This window comes from Belonocnema kinseyi, chromosome 7 (genome assembly GCF_010883055.1).
Source record: "Belonocnema kinseyi isolate 2016_QV_RU_SX_M_011 chromosome 7, B_treatae_v1, whole genome shotgun sequence".
Classification (NCBI taxonomy): Eukaryota; Metazoa; Arthropoda; class Insecta; order Hymenoptera; family Cynipidae; genus Belonocnema; species Belonocnema kinseyi.
In genome coordinates, this window is record NC_046663.1 from 35,197,497 (window position 1) to 35,216,730 (window position 19,234).

Below are 19,234 nucleotides of genomic sequence, written 5' to 3' on the forward strand. Positions count from 1 at the left end.
ATATTTGTACCGACTGTACTATACGGTAGCGAGACATGGACTTATCATGAAAAAGATAAGAGTAAAATTAACGCAATTGACATGAGATTCATGCGCATAATAAGCGGGAAAACCCTGATGGACAAAGTAAGTAACAAGATAATTCTAAAAGAATATGGTGCAGAAAAGACGCTAGTAGACAAATGGGAAAGAAATCGGTTAAGATGGCTCGGACATGTTGAGAGAATGCCAAATGAATGACTGACGAAACAAATGTATCAAGGTAAAGTAAATGACAGCGTGCCAGAGGTAGACCGCGGAAAGAATGGTTAGAATGTGTGAATGAGACCCTACTTAGAAGAGATATAAGAAGTCACAGAAACACGAGAGTCTGCATGAAAAAATGCATGAACATAAAAGAAGTTAGAGAAGTATGCCAGGACAGGAAAGTATAGCGGCAAATAGTTAATAAAAAAGAGTGTCAGTAGAGTGAATGACGCCTGAAACAAAGACCTTGGATACTAATGGACCCAAGTGGGGAACCTTACATAACGGCTTCGTGAGGTTCTTCGCTTGGGGTGATTGCTAGAGAGATTGATCAGCAACCTAGGTCGGAGCAGTGTTGCGGAACGAACGTGTTATTTACTTAAATATCACGAGAATTCTGGATCAATCTGAAAAATCTCTATCCCTTCCACACACTACTCCTTTCCCCTACCGAGTGAGTCACGCCTACCCCGAAAGGGAAATGGCTTAATGGTGTAATAATAATAAAAATATTTGTTTAGAAAAATAAACATTTTGTTTGAAAATTAAAGTTAATTTTATATTAATTATTATAATTAAAACTTTTTCAACTTTTAATATTTTCCTACTTTAATTTTGGAAACTTCTAAAACTTCAAAACTTTTTTAAATTTTCGTAACATTTTTCATTAGACCAAAGTTTCAAAAAGCCTTTAAAATCGTACCGCTGGACCATTGTAGGTCTAAAAATAAATTTTCTTAGTTATGGATTTCGATTTGCGAACTCTTTTAGAATTGTTTTGTCATAGAGTATTGCCCTCCCGAAATTCGCGAGGAGTGATAAAATATTATTCGTAAACTTAGAAAATATGGAATTACAAATTATTCCATTTTAGAGAATATTATATTTTAAAGACATGTAATTTGAAACATTTTTTGGAACAGTTCTATTTTGAAGAATAACAATGGAAAAGTTTTTAATTTCAATTCTTTGCAATCTAAAACTCTTCAATTTTTAAGATTTTTAATTGAAAACTCTTTAATTTTGAAAGATGTATAAATAACAATTATTAAATTGTAAGGAGCTTGAAGATAAAAAGTCAAGAGTTTTCAATTCTAAAGTCCAATTTAATAAAATTTTAAATGTTAATCATCAAAATTGCAATATTTTTAATCATTGTAAAACATAGAACTTTTATAATATATTACTCGAAAATTTGTTCACAAGAGGAAATATTTGATTTTATAGATATACAATTTAAACCTTCCCTATTTTGAAAAGTCTTAATTAAAAAATTTTGAATTTAAAAAATATTGGAAGTCGAGCATTTTTTTAACCAAAAATATAGACAAGAATGTTATAACTGTTATCAAATTTCAAGAATAAAGAATTTAATTCCAGCGTTATTAATTGATGTTCGTTTATGGAATCTACATGAATTCTGAATGTATTAATTATCAGCAAAACTCGAAATTATTTATTAAAAAGGAAAACATTTTAAACACACTTGGGTTATAATTAAAGAGATCTTGTTAAGGGAATAAAATATTACGAAATAGATTTTCGAAATGCTAAATCAGAAATAAATTACCAAGCTTTAAATGAGTTTATATAATTAATAATAAGTTTAACCCATTTTTAAAAATGAAATAAATTATGACGAGATATTTCTGACAAAACTAGTTGCATCCGGAACACCATTGTTGGTGATTGATATAATTTTTTGATTTCTTTTATATTTTCCAAATAAGCGTTTCTACCTTAAACTTGAATAATTTTAAAATATTATTTTTTACCTATTACATTTTTAATAATATTATCTCATCCCTACTATTAACAATTATTTTTAACTATTTATATTAATGTTTATATCTTGATCTTTACTTCTTTATTAAAAACAGCGTAATTTCATTGTTGAACAAGTCAGAAAAATTCCTCGCAATTCTTTTCGACTCTATTGTTTCATTTGTTCTCATTCAATCCTCTAGCCCTCTCCCCCCAAACTCCTTCATCAACTATTTCCCCAATACATCCTCCCCGTAAATCTACCAAATTCTTTTGCCAACTGCCTCTATCTTCCATTCCTCTTCTACATCTTTGTCACACATGCTCTCATATTTTCTTCTTACATTAACATAATCTGCACTTTATACTCTCTTTTTTCCAAATACATTTCTTCCTTTATCACATTTCCCAATTTAAACCTTTCCATTCTGTCCCATCCTCTTTCCCCCCTTTCAATTTTTTAAAATACTTTTGTACTCCTTCCTTTTTTATTATCTTATACCATTTATTCTATTTTGATACATCAATCTTTCCCATCCTTCCCTTAATTGTCATTCCCTGTCCTTTCTCTTAAATTCTTCATCTTTTACTCTATTCCCCTCTCCTATTTCTCTAACACTAACAAACTATCTACATTCTTCTTCCTATTTTTTTAGTTCTAGAGCCTTCCTTCTCCCTTCTACTTTCTTCCTACAATTTTTCACTAATTTCACTATTGTTTCCTTCACTTCTTTCTTTTATCTTTTCTATAAAACAGTCACATATATTTCATACAATGTTGGCATTAGCGACACTCTCCTATAATCTTTAACTTCCTTCCCTTGAACTTTCTTCACTATGGGTATCACTTTTTCTTCTCTCCATAACTCTGGCCACCTCTAATATCTCCATAATCTATTGCATATTATGTACGCCCATTACTTTAGTTATGTTTTCCATATTTCTTGACTTCATTTGGAAACTTATTTTTACCATGTGCCCTTCCATCTTTCATCATTCCGCATACCTTGAACATTTCTTCCTTTATGTCCGTTTCTCTTTCCCTTCCATATTTTCCTCCTTTTCTAATTTTCCTTTCTACCCCTCCTAGCTAATAAATCACATTTTTTGTCTATTAAACCATTTTAATATTGTGATTTACTCCTTTTATACTTTTTCCTCTGTACTTAAAACCTTTCAAACCTTTTCTTCCGCCCTATAGCCTTCTCCGCCACTTCTTTAAATATTTTATTTTCCTCCTCTTTTTCTTTATAACACAACTCATTATATTCCTTTTTTTCTGATATATTCTTCTCTACTACTTTTCCCCTTTCTCCATTATCTTGTTTCCCTTCTCACTTCTTTCTTCTTCTCTTTAAATTATTCATCGCATCCACTTCCATTCCCCCTTTCACTCACGTATTTTTTTCTGGTGCACTCTAATGCTCTTTTTATTTCTCCTATCATTATTTCCATCTTCTTGTTTAGATTTTTCTTTCCACTTGGACATTTCCTACCTTTTCTTTAAACTTCTTTTCCTTCCATTCACAAATCCCCTCTCCCTGCTTTTTTTACTTTAGCTTCCTTTTTATCCATATTGTTAATCCTTTGTTCTCCTTCTGATGTCACTATCATTACCCGAAGTTTGGTGGGACTGACGTTATTATGGGAAATTGCTTTAAATCCATGTAATCCCCTACCTCTATTTTTCTTTTATCTTGGGGTTTGATTTCCGGAGAACTCCCTAAGCACGATGAAATCGCGACTCGAGATAGACGTCCGTTTGAGTGAAGTCCGTAACTGTCCGTTATGGCGTTTTTTGGAATCTTTGCGTGCCGTATTCAGCCGTCTATTTTTTACTTCAGCACTTAACGGTCAGTTACAGGTTCCTCTCAAATCACAACTAAATCTTTGCAGTGACAAGTGTGTTTCAAAAATGATTCAATCATTATTTTCATGGCTACTAACAATTATGAAATATCATTCGAATAATCAGGTGTATCTTTTTTACAACTTCAACGATTTAAGGAAAATAATGTATGCAAAATGCAAAATAACACAAGAGAATCTTGAATTTCGAAAGATATTAAAAATAAACATTTTTTGTAATTTGAAAATTACTGTAGTACATTAAAATGTATTAATATATATAAATTACACTAAGAAGGTTTTAGTTTATCAAACCATTAATTATAATGAAAAAATAAATTTTCGTATTACTTTGTGTGAATAAAAGAATTTTTAAGCCTTGCATTTGCATTTGGAAAAAAAATTAAGAAAATGAATTTTCAGATCTACAATGGCCAATCGGAACTTAAAAATAATATTTTTGAAACAAAAAAATGTTTTTAATAGTATTTTTCAGAAAAGAAAAAAGTTTATGTGGTAGGGTTTGCAAAGTTTAAAAATTTGCTGTGCCCTGCATAATATACTAAAATGTCTACTTCAATTCCTAATTTTTTAATGAAGATTTTAAAGTAAAAAATATTATAAGCATACAGCAATTATGCTAGTTTATTATAAAAAATGTTTTTGCAGTCCTTATAATAATATTAAGAACTCTATTAATCAATTTTAAATTTTTTGGTAAAATTTGCGAATTTCAGGATCAAATAAAAAGCTTTTTCTGTTATTTTTATAGGTGCTTAAAATTTTTTGAATATTTGAAGCGCGGCAATGCAGAACTAGATAAACATTAAAATGGGAATTTTTTAATGAGTGAAAAAATATTCCTTGGAATCTATATCACCATTTAAATGTGAAACAAATGTCTACTCGCGAGCTAAGTTCTGCTGAATAGAGGCCAAGAAAGTTTCATTACAAAAATGGATCTAGAATCGAGGAAATGGATATGGAAATTGACAATATAAAAGTGATACTAACCAAAATTCAAGGAAACTCAGCTGCGGATAGCGATAAAAAAATTCAAATTTTTCGTTATTGAATTTCTATACAAATTTATTGAGAATTTTCAGATTAAAATTGTATCAGTTTTCAAAATTGGTTTTGAATATTGATTAAAAATTCAACGTTTATTTAAATACAAAATAAAAAAGAAACTTGCTCCTAAGATAAGGGAACCTTCAATAAGAATAAAAAATGTTTGATAGAAAAAAGATTATTTTTCAAGGAAATAAAAATTCAAGTTAGCGTTGTCACGATATGTCAGTTTTTGCTATATATATTCTTAAGAAACTAGAAAATATGTTATTCTTTTTCATTAAACCACAATAGTTGCAGAGAAATATTAACGCAAAAAATGTGAACAAAGTATTACTACGGTAAAGTTGAAATGAAATTTGAAATACAGATTGTTTAAACAAAGTTGTTAAATTCTTGTATTGAAAATTATATTTTGAAAAAATCCCTTTACAACAATCTGTATTTTATTTTATACAAACTTTGTATGCAAGAAACACATTTTTTATTAAAATGTTGGTTTTCGTGTTTTGTACTGACATTTGTTTTGTACTGTAAATTTACATGTATACAAAAAAGTTTACTTACTATATATATTGAGATTATCAACAAGATATATTAATTATTTAAACAAATTAATTTAACAGATATGTATATTCTCTATTTATCAGTTAATAAGTTTCGTTTTTTAGCAGAATGAACTAAAATACTTATCATGATTATCAGTTATGATAGATATTCTGCTTTTCAATAACAATAATTCATTATTTGAACAAATAAATTAAACAGATACATCATTTGATCAGTTTTCAGAATATGTGTTTAGTTTTAAAGCAGAATAAACTATACAATTGCCACTAATAGCAATTTACTATTGATATTGATCTTTTAAATAACAATAATTCAATATTTAAATAAGTTTTATAAACAAATTCATCTCTGGATCAGTTCTCAGTTAACAAGTTTAATTTTTTCAGAATAACTGAAAAAATAAATAAAACAAAAAATTTAGTTTTTGTTACTGATTACTTATGCTAAATGCCTGATATTTTGTATTAAATTTGCACTATATTTGTAAACAGAAAATCTATTTAACTGTTTAGAAAAAATAAATTAAACAAATGCACGAAAGAAACGTTTATATCTAGCAATTTTTATTCTCAGAAGATTCTCACGAAATTAAGGTAATATTTATATTAGGTCAAGATCTTTAGCTAATAATACAATCAACAATTGTTACAAACATTTTGTTAAACTAATACGCAACTTTAAATATTTTTTACTCGAATAAGTACTTTTTTATTCTATCTCTGTCAGTAGTAATTCAGCATTGGTACTATGTGAAAAAAGTTGATCGAAAATTTTACGCATATTATTCTTAATAACAATTAGTATTAAAAATGGCCTTAATAAAAATTTCTTTGTAAAATAAATCAATGATCTCATTAACGCTGCTTGAAAGCTATTTAGTATTAATATTTGAATTACATATTACATCGAAGTAATGACCAAATTTAGAAAAGAAAATGATTATTTTTTATTTAATAATAATAAAAATTAAAATTTTTGAAAATTTCTGGAATTTGTCATGAACAAATAAGTGAACAAAAAGGGTTTCTTGGAGACTACCAGCTATTCGTCACCTGATTCTCATTAACATGGAAGAATTCACAAACAAAAGGAGTTTCTTAGTTAAATTTAAAAAAAGATAAGAAATCATTTTTATTTTATAAAAAAAATTTATAAACAATTATCTATATCAGGTATTTATGATGGATTAAATCAAGTATTTTCTGTGGAATCGATAATGCACTTATCACGCTGGAATGAAATCTAAGTATCATATTTGGACAAAAAAATTGATGACTCCCTAAAAAATATTAATTAAAAAATTGAATGTTCGGCTATTTTTAGGCGTACAATTTCAGTTCTATAGACACAATTAACTTTAAATCCACTACTTATATAAAAATTTTTTAAATTTTTTAGAAACTTTCATAACGATCTGCTTTTTTGGAAATTTCGAAGTACTTTAATTTGATTCTTTTATTTATTTTTTAATTAGTTTGATTTCAATTTTAACTTTAACTATTTCAGAAACTATTTATTGTGCGTAACAATAACGATTATTAACAAAATAAACCAATTAAAAAGTTTAGTTTAATGTCTGACCGGTTATATGAGATTAGTTGTGATTTAAATTTCACTTTAACTTATGCTGAAATTAAAACTATTGTTTAATTATAATTATATATATATATCTGTATAACAAAATCGAAACATTTTCTTTTCCCGGTACTGACCTATTTCGCTGCTTTAGTAAATTCTGTTCTAAAATTTCAGGCATGGGCAGGCAATTTTTGTTGTTGATTTTATTTGATTTATAAAAAATTTTTTAGTCGAGTTTTCTGGAATGTATAACCTTGAAAAAATGCACAATTTCATAGACTTTCATTTTTTAAAGTTGAAAATTCAAACTAAATAATAAACTAGTAAAAATGTGATTGAACGTCTTCTGTTTCAGAGCTTCATGCGATTCAGAAACAAATGAAAATCTGATTGATTGCCTCACGTTTAAGAAGTTTATAAAATTATTAAATATTACAATTGATCAATGCGATTGATCATATTATGTTTCGCAACTGCGATAAATTAAAAAAAATTTAAGAATGTGAGTGATCGTCTTATGTTTTAGAACTGCATGGCATTCAGAAAAAAATGATAGTGTGAATGATCGCCATACGTTTTAGAACTGTATGGAATTAAGAAATGAATGAAGTGTGAGTGATCCTCTTATATTTTAGAAACGCATGCACTTAAAAAACTAATAAGAATGAGATTGATCGTCTTATATTGTAGAACAACTAAAAACTCGGAAAAAATCTGCAATGCGATTGATCGCTTTATGTTTAGAATTGTATAAAGTTAATAAAAAGGGAACAATGTGATTGATCGTATTATATTTAAAAACTGTATAAAATTCAGTAAAAAATTACAACGTGGTTGGTCATCTTGTGTGTCAGAACTGTGTAAAATATGATTGACTGTCTTATGTTCTAGAACTGCACCAAATTAAGAAGCAGATACAAATATGAGTGATCGTCTTATGTTTCAGAACTGCATGTAATTAAGAAGTGAATGACAATGTAATTGATCGCCTCATGTACTAGAATTGTATGAGATTAATAAACAAATAACAATTTGATTGATTGTATTATGTTCTAGACCTGCGTCAAATATAAAAAAATGAGAATGTGAGTGATCGTCCTATTTTTTAGAACTGCATGAAATTCAGAAATAAATGGCAATGTGATTGATCACCTTATGTGTTAAAACATTATAAATTCAGAATTCAATAAAGTGTGAATGATCTTCTTAAGTTTTAGTAATACATGCAATTCAAAAACCAATAACAATATGATTGATCGTCATATGTTTCACAACTACACTACCGTTTAAAAATTTGGATCCACCTTTTTCTTTGATGATTGATTAAGTTCTCTTAATTGTAAATATGTCAGAGCTAAAATTTGGTCTTTTTAAACGATTAAATGCCCTTAAAATTTCGTAAAAAATGAGCCTGTGATCAAGCCTTTTTTCTATGATTCAAGGTGGTATTGCAAGAATAGTGTACATTTCAATGTTCTCATAAATTTCCAATAACTTCCGTAATAATCATCCTGAGCTCGTTTTATACAGAATTTTGAGAGCATTTAATCCTTTTAAAAAGACAATTTTTCAGCTCTGATATATTTAAAATTAAGAGAACTGAATCGGTCATAAAAAGCAGGGGGGTCCAAACTTTTAAACGATAGTGTATATGAAATTAAGAAAAAAAAAACTGAAAATGTGAGTGATCGTCTCATGTTTTAGAGCTGTTAGAAATTCATAAACAAGAAATAATGTCATTGCTCGTCTTATGCCTTACAAATTTATAAAATTAAGAAACGAATAAAATGTGAGTGATCATCTTATATTTTGAAACTGTAAGAAATTCTAAGACGCGTACCAATGTGATTGATCGCCTTATATTTTACAACTGTATAGCATTTAGAGAAAAATGACAATGTGAATAATCGTCTTTTGTTGTACAACTGGGATAAATTGATGAAAAAGCAACAATGTGATGGATCGTCTCATGTTTCATAGCTGTATCAAATTCATAAACGAATGTGATGTAAGTGATCAGCTTATGTTCCACAGTTGAACCTTTGATTTCATGAACAGTATTAATTACAAGTTTGCAGAAATTAAAATGAAGGGTTCACCTTTTTTAAGATGAGGGCGGAAAAAGATTTTTCGCCCTGTCAAAAATGTTTAAACAATCTATTGTAGAACATTTTAATTGCAAATATCTATTAAACCAGACCTGAAATAAACAAATGGAAGCCAGATTTGTATTCAGCATTGATAGGTTCTTTAAAAATGATATGATATTTTTGTTGATCAGTTATTATAAGCAAAAAAATAGGTGGGTTAAAGAACAAAATATTCCAAATTTGAATCTTGACCCAATTTCTGATCTTTATAGACAGGAATGAAAAGGCGCTTGACATTATACTGGAGTCACACTTAAATGTGTACTTATAAATGCAAATATTGTGGCTTGCGTCGATACGATTAATTAACGAACATAACGACAAGTAATTAGTGTTTTGAGAGAGTATAGTTAATGAGGAAATGCAATTAACACATCACGTCTTCTGAAGAGTACTTACAGTGGAGTTTAGAATACTTAGCAAATGAAGTAGTGACATATTTTTCCCATCTCTTTATATTTAACTGTGCTAAATACTGAAATAGATCCATTAAAGGGAGGCATTAGTGCATTTCTCACGACTTTAAATTTTTTGATACATTTTATCTATAGACGGATTTCAGTTACGCTTTTTAAAATATTATGAAATTCACGAGATCCTTATATTACGAATGGGACTAAAAATTAAAAAAAATTTTTTTGAGAAAGATTGAAAAATTTGAATCACAGCACATTCATGGGTGCAGATATTTAGTTAAAAATTTATTTAATTTAATTAAAATTCTTCATTTTTCTTGAAAATTCCGATCGTTTGGGTAACCGCGGGTAGGAAATTCAACTTTTAGATTGAAAGTTGAACTACTTTCTTAATTTTCAATTTTTTTGCTTAATGATTTATAACTTTCGTTCCAAATTGATCTTTTTGATGGAAAATCGAACTACTTTGTAAAAATTAATTTTTTTAACTAAAAATTTAATTATTTATTTAGAAATCCAATTATGGTTGCAAATTGTTTTACTTTTCTGGTTCAAAATTTATAATAACCGGTTGAATAATGACCTGTTTTGTGAAAAAATAGTCTTTTTGACTTGAAAATTAAATAATTTGATATAACATCCAATTGGTTTATTCAAAATTAAACTCATTTGTAGAAAAATCATGTTAGAAAAAAAATTAAATTCAACAAACGAAAAAATGTACATTCAAAATTAATTCAATATAATTTCCATCAACTTCACATACATTGTTCGAACTATTTGGTTGAAAATTTATGTAATTTGATAAAAATCCGTCATTTTTAGTTAAAAATGAACCATCTGTTTTGGACATTCAACTATTTTGTTTAAAGTATCTTTTGTTTGTTAAGAATTTATCTTTTTTTGGTATTTGATTAGAAATTCATCTATTTTCTACAAATTTTATATGTTCAGTACAAAATTAATCTTTCTGGTTAAAAATGAACAAATTTGGTTAAAAACTATTATTTTTTAGTCGAAAATTTAATTATTGTGCAGAAAACTCATCTTCTTAGTTACAAACGCAAATATTTGGAAGACAATTAAACTGATTTATAGAAAATTCGTCTGTTTGCTTAAAAATTGAACTATTTGGCTGAAAACTTACTTTTTTCTAGAAAACTTCTATTTTTTGGTTGAAATTTCGACTATTTTGTTAAAAACTCAATTATTTTAATAAAAATTTAGCTTTCTCGTAGAAAATTAACGTTTTTTTAAAAAAATAATATTGAATATTTTGTTATATACAGCAGTTCTTAAAAATGTATTTCAAATAAAAATGGTTTGTTTTTGAATATCAACTATTATCCATATTGTAACTTAGACTTTTTTAAAAGTCTATTTTTTGGTTTAAGATACATAATATTAGTTGACAATTCGTTTTTCTATTTAAAAATAATTTTATATATATATATATATTTTATATATATCTTATATAACTTTTTTGTAAAAAATTCGTATTTTTAACTTGAAAATAGAAAAATTTGGAAAAAATGCAACTATTTAGTAGGAAATTAATCTGTTTTGTAGAGAATTGATTTTAAAAGAGGCCCAAAATTTTAGAAACGAATAAATCAAAAACTGAAAACTAAAAAAAAATAAAATTTGTAGTAACGTCTCATCCATTGTTCAAACTGTTTAGTCAAATATTTATGTAATTTGTTAAAAATCATTTTTCTTTTTTTTTAAGAAAATTATTCTTCATAGTCGATAACTGAACCATTTAGTTAGAAATTGAAGTATTTTTTGGAGAACTCGTCTTTTTTGATAAAAAATTATCTTCCATGTAGAAAATTAAACTATTTGGTTGAAAAATCTACTATTTAATTGAAAACTTAACTGCTTTGCAGAAAATCACCTTTTTTAATTTAAAAAATCATATTTTCAGGTTGAAAATTCAAATTTTTTGTATATTATTCGTCTTTTTGTTTAAAATTGTTTGAAATGCAATCGTTCCATTTTATTTAAAGATTCATGTTTTTGTTAAAAATTCATTTTTGTTCATTAAATCCACCTGTTCCTTATGTTTAACTCAAATATTTTTTTGTTTAAATAGACACTATAACACCGTTCGTTGAAAACACATTTTTAGATTAAAAATTCGTATCCTTGGGTTAAATATTAAAGTGTTTTGTAGAAAATTCGCCTTTTTGATTTAAAAATTAAATAATTTGGTAAAAACTACAACTAGTTGGTGCAGAATTACACTTTTTTTGTAAAAAACTTGTTTTAGAAGAAGTTAGAAATTTTATGAACGAAAAAAATATTAACTCACCATTAATAAAATAAAATGTTGAATCGTAGAAAATTTTATTTCTTGATGGAAAATTTAACTTCTCGGTTAAAAATCTAACTATTTGAACAAAAATTGTTGAGAAGTCATCTTCTTTATGTTAAATTAAGCTTCTATGTTGAGAATTCATTTTTTGTTGATCTTAAAAATTTAACTATTTGGTTGGAAATCCGACGGTTATATTGAAAACTCATATCAGGATTCAAATACCCTGTTACAAACTCGTCCTTTTTTGGTTAAATTTAACAGTTTCTTATTTAAATTGAATATCTTTTCTTGTTTGAAATATTAAATAACATTTTTTTTTAATAGAATTTCAATCAATTAGTTAAAAGTTGATATACTTTTCATAGAACAATTAAAAGTATGATTGAACCCCACCCCCCATATAGTTCAACGTTATTTTTGGGTTATTTTTTTGAAAAACTCATGGTTCATATCCTCAACTTTTTTTTCCTTCCGAAAAAGATTATTATACACTTTTCGCAAATTAATGTATATAAAACATATTTATGTAAATTGTTGAATGATACTCGTTTTTAAACTTTCACACAGAATATCATTCTTATGAATATTTTCGACTGTTTACAATATTTTTATTGTGTTTGAAAAATGTATGGTTAATATCCTCAGTTTTTCTTCTCTTCTGAAAGGGATTATTATACATTTTTTGCGAATTAGCGTATGATAACACATATTTATGCAGATTGTCGGAACCATATTATTTTTATAAAAAATTGCCCTTAAAATGTTTTCAACTGTTTTTCATTTTTGAACAACTTATGGATAATATCCTTAACTTTTCTTGATTTTAGAAAAGGATTATTTTACACTTTTCATAAATTATATTGTGTAACACATAATCATTTAAATCGTTTGGCTCATATAAGTTTTTTCGGTTTTTATACAGAATATAATCCTTAAAAAGGTTTTCAACTCTTTCAAGTATATATTTTTTTTTAACTCATAGTAAATATCCTCAAATCTTCTTTCCGTCCGAAAAGGATTATTATACACTTTTTGCAAATAAGAGCAATTAATACATGATTATGCAAATTATTGGAACCATACTAGTTTCTGTGCAAAATATCATTCTCAAAAATGTTTTCAACTATTATAAATATTTTTGTTGTTTTTCAAAACTCATGGTTAATATCATCAACTTTTCTCTAATTTCGGAAAGGACTATTATGCACTTTTTGCAAATTAGAGTATGCAATGTATGTTCATGCAAATTGTTGAAACCATTATATTTGGTACATTTCTATACATATCATTCTTAAGGATGTTTTTAATTGTTTTAAATATTTTTTGTTTTTTAAACATCATGCATGATACCTTAAACTATTGTTTTCTTTCGGAAATGATTACTACACATTTTTTGCAAATTAAATTATGTAACATATGTATATGCAAATTGTTAGAACCATAACATTTTTTATGTTTTTATACATAATGTCATGCTTGAGAATGTTTTCAATTTTTTAAAATATCTTTGTTTTTTAAAAAGTCATGTTAAAGATCCTCAACGCTTTTAATTCTGAAGGGGATAATTATTCTTTTTTCGCAATTTAGAGTATTTTACATATTTTTATTTGCAAACTGTTGAAACCATCATTTTTGTTATGTTTTTTTACAGTTTTTATGTATTTCAGCTGTTTTTTTTATAAAAAACTATTTTTAATGTCTATTCTTAAGAATTTTTTCAACTGTTTAAAATATTTTTGTTGTTTTTTAAAAACTCATTTTTAAGATCCTGAACTTTTCTTTCCGCCGAAAATGATTATTATTAACTTTTCACAAATTAAATTATGTAACATATGTTTATTTGTAAATTGTTGAAACCATAATGTTTTTTATGTTTTTATACGTTATATCAGTTTTCAGGATGTTTTAAATTGTTTTCTATATTGATGTTTTTAACTTCTCTTCTAAAAAGGATTACTATACACACTGCTTAAAATGTTTGGAATTCAAGGACGTTACGAAATTCATGACATTTATTGAATTTGCAGAATTCATGCAAATAAGGAAATTCACGAGATATATGAAATTCCTGGAATTCATGTAATTCCTCGAATTAATGGAATTCGCGAAATTCTCTAAAATCACGGAACTAACGGGATTTGAGGAATTCCCAGAATTCACTTTATTTATGGAGTTCACGGAATTCATAAATTTTAATGTAAATCAAGAAATTCATGGAATTAAGGAAAGTTATAGAATTTACGAAACTTATAGAATTCATGAAATCCATGGAATTCACGGAATTCATAGAATGCGCTGAATTCATGAAGTCAAAAAATTCTTGGAAGTCACGAAATTCGGCGAATTCGTGGAATTGAAGAAAGTCACAGAAATAATATAATTCATGAAATTTAATGAAGTCAAGGAATTTCTTTGATTGCGTGAATTCTTTAAATTTTTTGGGAACGGGGAAATCATTCAATTCGTAAATTCCGTGATGTCCATAAATTCCTTTCATTCTATGAATTTCTTGAAAACCTTGAATAGCTTTCATTCCTTAAATTTCGGGAATTCCTTGCATTCTTTGAATTGATCTCGAATCCCTTAAATTTCTTAGATTTCGTGAATTCTGCGATATCATTGAATTCAATGAACTGTGTGAATGGCGTCAATTTGTTGAATTCCTCGAATTGGTTAAATTTGGTGAATTTATCGAATTCCATGAGTTACACGAATTCCTTAAATTTGATAAATTTCTGTAATTCCATGAATACGTCCAAATATGATTCAGGAGTGTTACTAGCTACTGGATATGCATCCCAAAATTCCAATACATGTGAGGTAACATGCCAATACCAACAGTTGGAAACTAAAACATTATGCATTGCTGCATTCCCTTACGGTTCGGAAATAGAATTCCCATACATGTACTGAAAGTTTCCAACAGAATTTTTTAACACTGCACTCTTCGCACATTAGAGTACCACTGAAAAAAAGATCTGTTTGAATCAAATATATTATGTTTGAATGACACATATTCTTTCTTTGTTATACATTCAAAAATACATATATTTAATTGAAACAAATTTTTTGTTTGACGATACATTTTTGATTTAAATATATATTTTGTTTGAACGATATAAAACTCTTGTTTCAGTTCAACATTTTTTTTTCTGTTAAATTAATTGCAGATTTGGTTCAATATAAATAAATTTTTATTTGAAAGTTGTTGTTTTAAATAACCCATGTTTTTCACTATAGTAACAGTAACAGCTGTAGGTTAGAGAACACTCTAAAAATCTTAAGACTCGAAATAAAGCCTTAGATCTTTGTAATAGGGTTAAGAATGTAGCAAAAAAATAAATTTTCTTAAAATTTCAATTAAATCGCTGAGTAGGTCCCAGGTTTCCAGAAATTTCCACAAAACAAACACTTCCATTTCTCTTACAGATGTCTGAAGTTACTTAAAAATAAAACTGGCGGCGGTCTGGAATTGGTGGAATAGCAACCCCTTACAAGCTCGCCCAATGTAACTTGCAAATTTCTAAGATTTCGCTCAGGTATAGCCTTTACATTACTGCTTACAAATTCTGCGAACAAACACGCTGACACATTCAACGATTCAACCACCATTTTGAATGACTAAAACTAAGTGGCGATGCAGCGCCTCGAAACTGACGCGGATATACCTAGAACTATAATTTTTTCGAATCAAATAAATACTTTCTTTAATTTGAGTATAACAAGTTTAAACAAAATTATTCTTTGGCTTAATGAAATCATTTATTTATTTCAAATAAATCGTACTCGTATCAAACAAATAAATTTCGTTATTAAATGAGTTTCAACATCTTCCATATATTTAAATAAAACAAATGTTTTACTAATTCAAATAAAGAAGTTGTGTTGAATCATAAAAATGTATTCAAACAAATCATTTTGCTTGAATCAAAAGGATGTTTTTCTCACTGATATAACACAGGATTATGTAAATTGTTGGAACCATACCATTTTTAAAAAGAATATTATTCTAAAGAATGTTTTCAACTGTATTATTTTTGTTTAAAAAACTCATGATTAATATCTTTAACTTTCTTTGCCTTCCTAAAAGGATTATTGTACACTTTTTGCGAATTAAGGTCTGTAATATATGTTTAGGCATTTTTTTGGAACTGTAATAGTTTTCATGCTCTTATACAGAATATCATTTTTAAGAATATTTTCAACTGTTTCAAATATGTTTGTTGTTCTCGAAAAACTCTTAGGTAATATCTTGAACTTTTCTTTCTTTCCAAAAAGAATTATTATACACATTTTGCAAATTAGAGCATGTAAAACATTTTTATGTAAATTGTTGAAACTATAGTAGCTTTTGTGATTTTATAAATAATATCATTGTGCAGAATGTTTAAAACTGCTTTCTCGACATTGTTCTTGTTTCTTAAAAACTTATGGTCATGATCCTAAACTTTTCTTCCCTTCCAAAAAGTATTATTCTACACTTTTTGCAAATTAGAGCATGTGACACATGTTTATACAAATGACAATATTTTTTAGCTCATTTCCTCCTCATGGGAATTTCAGTTTTCACTGCAGCTTTACATTCTCACATTTTGCTTCCATTTTCTACCTCGGAGGGTTAAATCTCATAAACCTTATACTATGTGAGGTATTATGTGGTGTGTTAAGTGATAACACGTACATACACGAACGTCCTCTAATATCAATATCCACGTAAAAGAGAGTGTATTGGATTCCTTCAGGGACCCTCTGGCCATTTCTTCTATAAACATAAAACCCTTCTCTACTTTCAATTTCTCATTAAATCGTATTCACTTGTTAAAAGTTGACAGGATTAAGGGATATTAAAATTTTAACGTATGCTTAATAAACGTGCTTTGAATATGCAATCTCCCAAAAATTCTATTTCAAAATGTACTCAAGACAATTCAAAATATTTTAAGCTCCTTATTGAAAACAAAAGTTTCTTCATTCAAAAAAGAGATTCTCTATATCCTCTAGATTTGACAGTTTATTGAGTTTCAATATTCTAGCTTTATTAGATCGTATAAAGTCCTGTAACTTTATTTATGTAGAATTTTGATGATTTATCCGGCTTTAACGGCTTTAATAATTCAAATATTTCATAAGCTACTACCATAAAAATTGTATATCTTGATTTAAGGAGCTTAGCGGACATTTGGTGCTTTTTCCGAAGTTTATTTTATCTAATTTATGGGTTAAATATGAGAGTACAATTTTATTAGCTTGCTTAATATAAAAAGTGTTTTTAAAAGTTGAATTTTCGATGAAAAAAGAAGTTTTATATGTAACGGTCTTTCTGTTTTAGAATTTTCAATTTTAGAAAAAAATGTCTGTTGAGAAGTAACTCTAAAATAATAAGTATACTCAAACAGTAGGTGGACTTGAAATAATGACCTGTGCTGCACTTAAGTTGTTTTGCACAAACTATTTTTTTCTAGAGCACTTACTCCTGAGATATATTTTTTATGTCTGAATATATTCTGATAATGAATAATGATGAAAAATAGTGGGTCGAAGTGATTGAAAAGGAATTTGAAAGACAAAAGTTTTTGTCCAAAATTCTCTCAAAACAAGGATAATAGGGTGATTCGTCACATAAATAGGGAAAGAAGATTCACTTTATACCGATAACTACAAATTTTTAACTAAAGAATATCAAATTTTCTACCAAAAAGAAATTTTTTAACGAACTACATGAATTCAAAAACAAATAGTTCAATTTTGAACTAAAAACGATTGATTTCTTATCAATAAAGAAATGTTAACTTTTAAGGAAATAAATTCATTTTTACAAATAAAAATTAATATTCAAGAAACTAGTTAAATTGACAACAAAACAGATGAATCCATAAAAAAAGAATTAATTTTTGTAAAATTGCTTATACGTTTAACAAAAAAGGGTTTAAATTTTCGTTAGAAAGCAGTTAAATTTAATTCAATAGGAGTGATCTGCAATAAAATATTGTTGAATCATTAAGCAAAACAGGTTAATTATCAATTAAATAGTTGGAAATAAAAAAAAAATCCATCCAAAACAGATAAAATTATTAACCACAAAGGTTGAAAGTTTAAACCAAAAAGAAAAGTTTCCAGCAGAATAATTGCAGTTTTACCTAAGGAAGATTTTTCATTAGATAAGACTTTTTTTAAACTAAATTGTTGAATGTTCAACCCATAAAATCAAATTTGTTAAGAAAACAATTGCAATTACGATAAATTTTATGAATTTCTAACACAATAGCTGAATCTGTAACAAAAAAGATGAATTTTCAAACCAGAAGATTACCTTTCTACCGCAAAAGACAAATTTGTGAAAATTAAATGACTTTATAAACAAACAGTTGAAATTTCAACTTAAAAAAATAACTTTCAAGCAAAAATGGTGTAATTTAGATGGAAGTTTAATAAATTAATTTTCAAGAAAAAAATAACGATTAAAAAAGATAGATTAAAATTAAAAACCAAAGCGACAAATTTCGAACCAAAAACTGAAATTTGTAACAAAATACATGCATTTTCAACAAATATATACTATTTTGATCAAACATTTAAATTTTTTAATAAAAATAGCAATATTTAACCAATTATTTCAATTTTCAATTAGTGAAGACAAATTTTAAACAAAACAGTTTTTCCCATTTTTAATAAAATGGCTGATTTCTCAACTAAAACTGACTGATCGTTATTAATCAAACAGTTGAATTTTCAACGAAAAGATGAGTGAGCTTTTACCAAACGATATGAAATATCAAACCGACAAGTTTTCAACGAAATAATTTAATTTTCAAATAATGGATGAATCTTCAATCCTAAAGTTAAATTTTTTATATCAAAGATTAAATTTCAATAAAAAATGGTATTAGTCTATTTTTAAATGAAAAAGAAATTTCAGCTATTAACAGCCACTTAATTGTTGCTAAAATATTTAAATTCTTCACCAAAGAGATAAATTTTTAACTAAAAAGTAAATATCGTAAAATTAAAAAAAAAATATCGTTCTTATCCAAAAATATAAAAGTTCATACTTTAATCGATACGTTTTTAATTTTTCATCAAAAATAGTTGAATTCAACAGAAAACGGCAATTTAAAAAAACGTGATTGCTCAACTGAAACAGATTAATTTTCATCCACAGTGTTTTATTTTAAACAAAAGAGAATATTTTTTGAACCAAAATACAAATTCGCATCAAGAAGATGCCTGTTTAACAAAAAAGTTAAATTAAAAAAAAATTAAATATTTGAACA

At 26.8% G+C, this 19,234-nt stretch overlaps 1 protein-coding gene across 1 annotated transcript in view; it reads right to left on the bottom strand.

Moving 5' to 3' along the window:
* Positions 1-19,234, bottom strand: part of LOC117177261 (potassium channel subfamily K member 18-like) — a 193,638-nt gene that overhangs the window by 96,728 nt on the left and 77,676 nt on the right. The window lies entirely within an intron of this gene.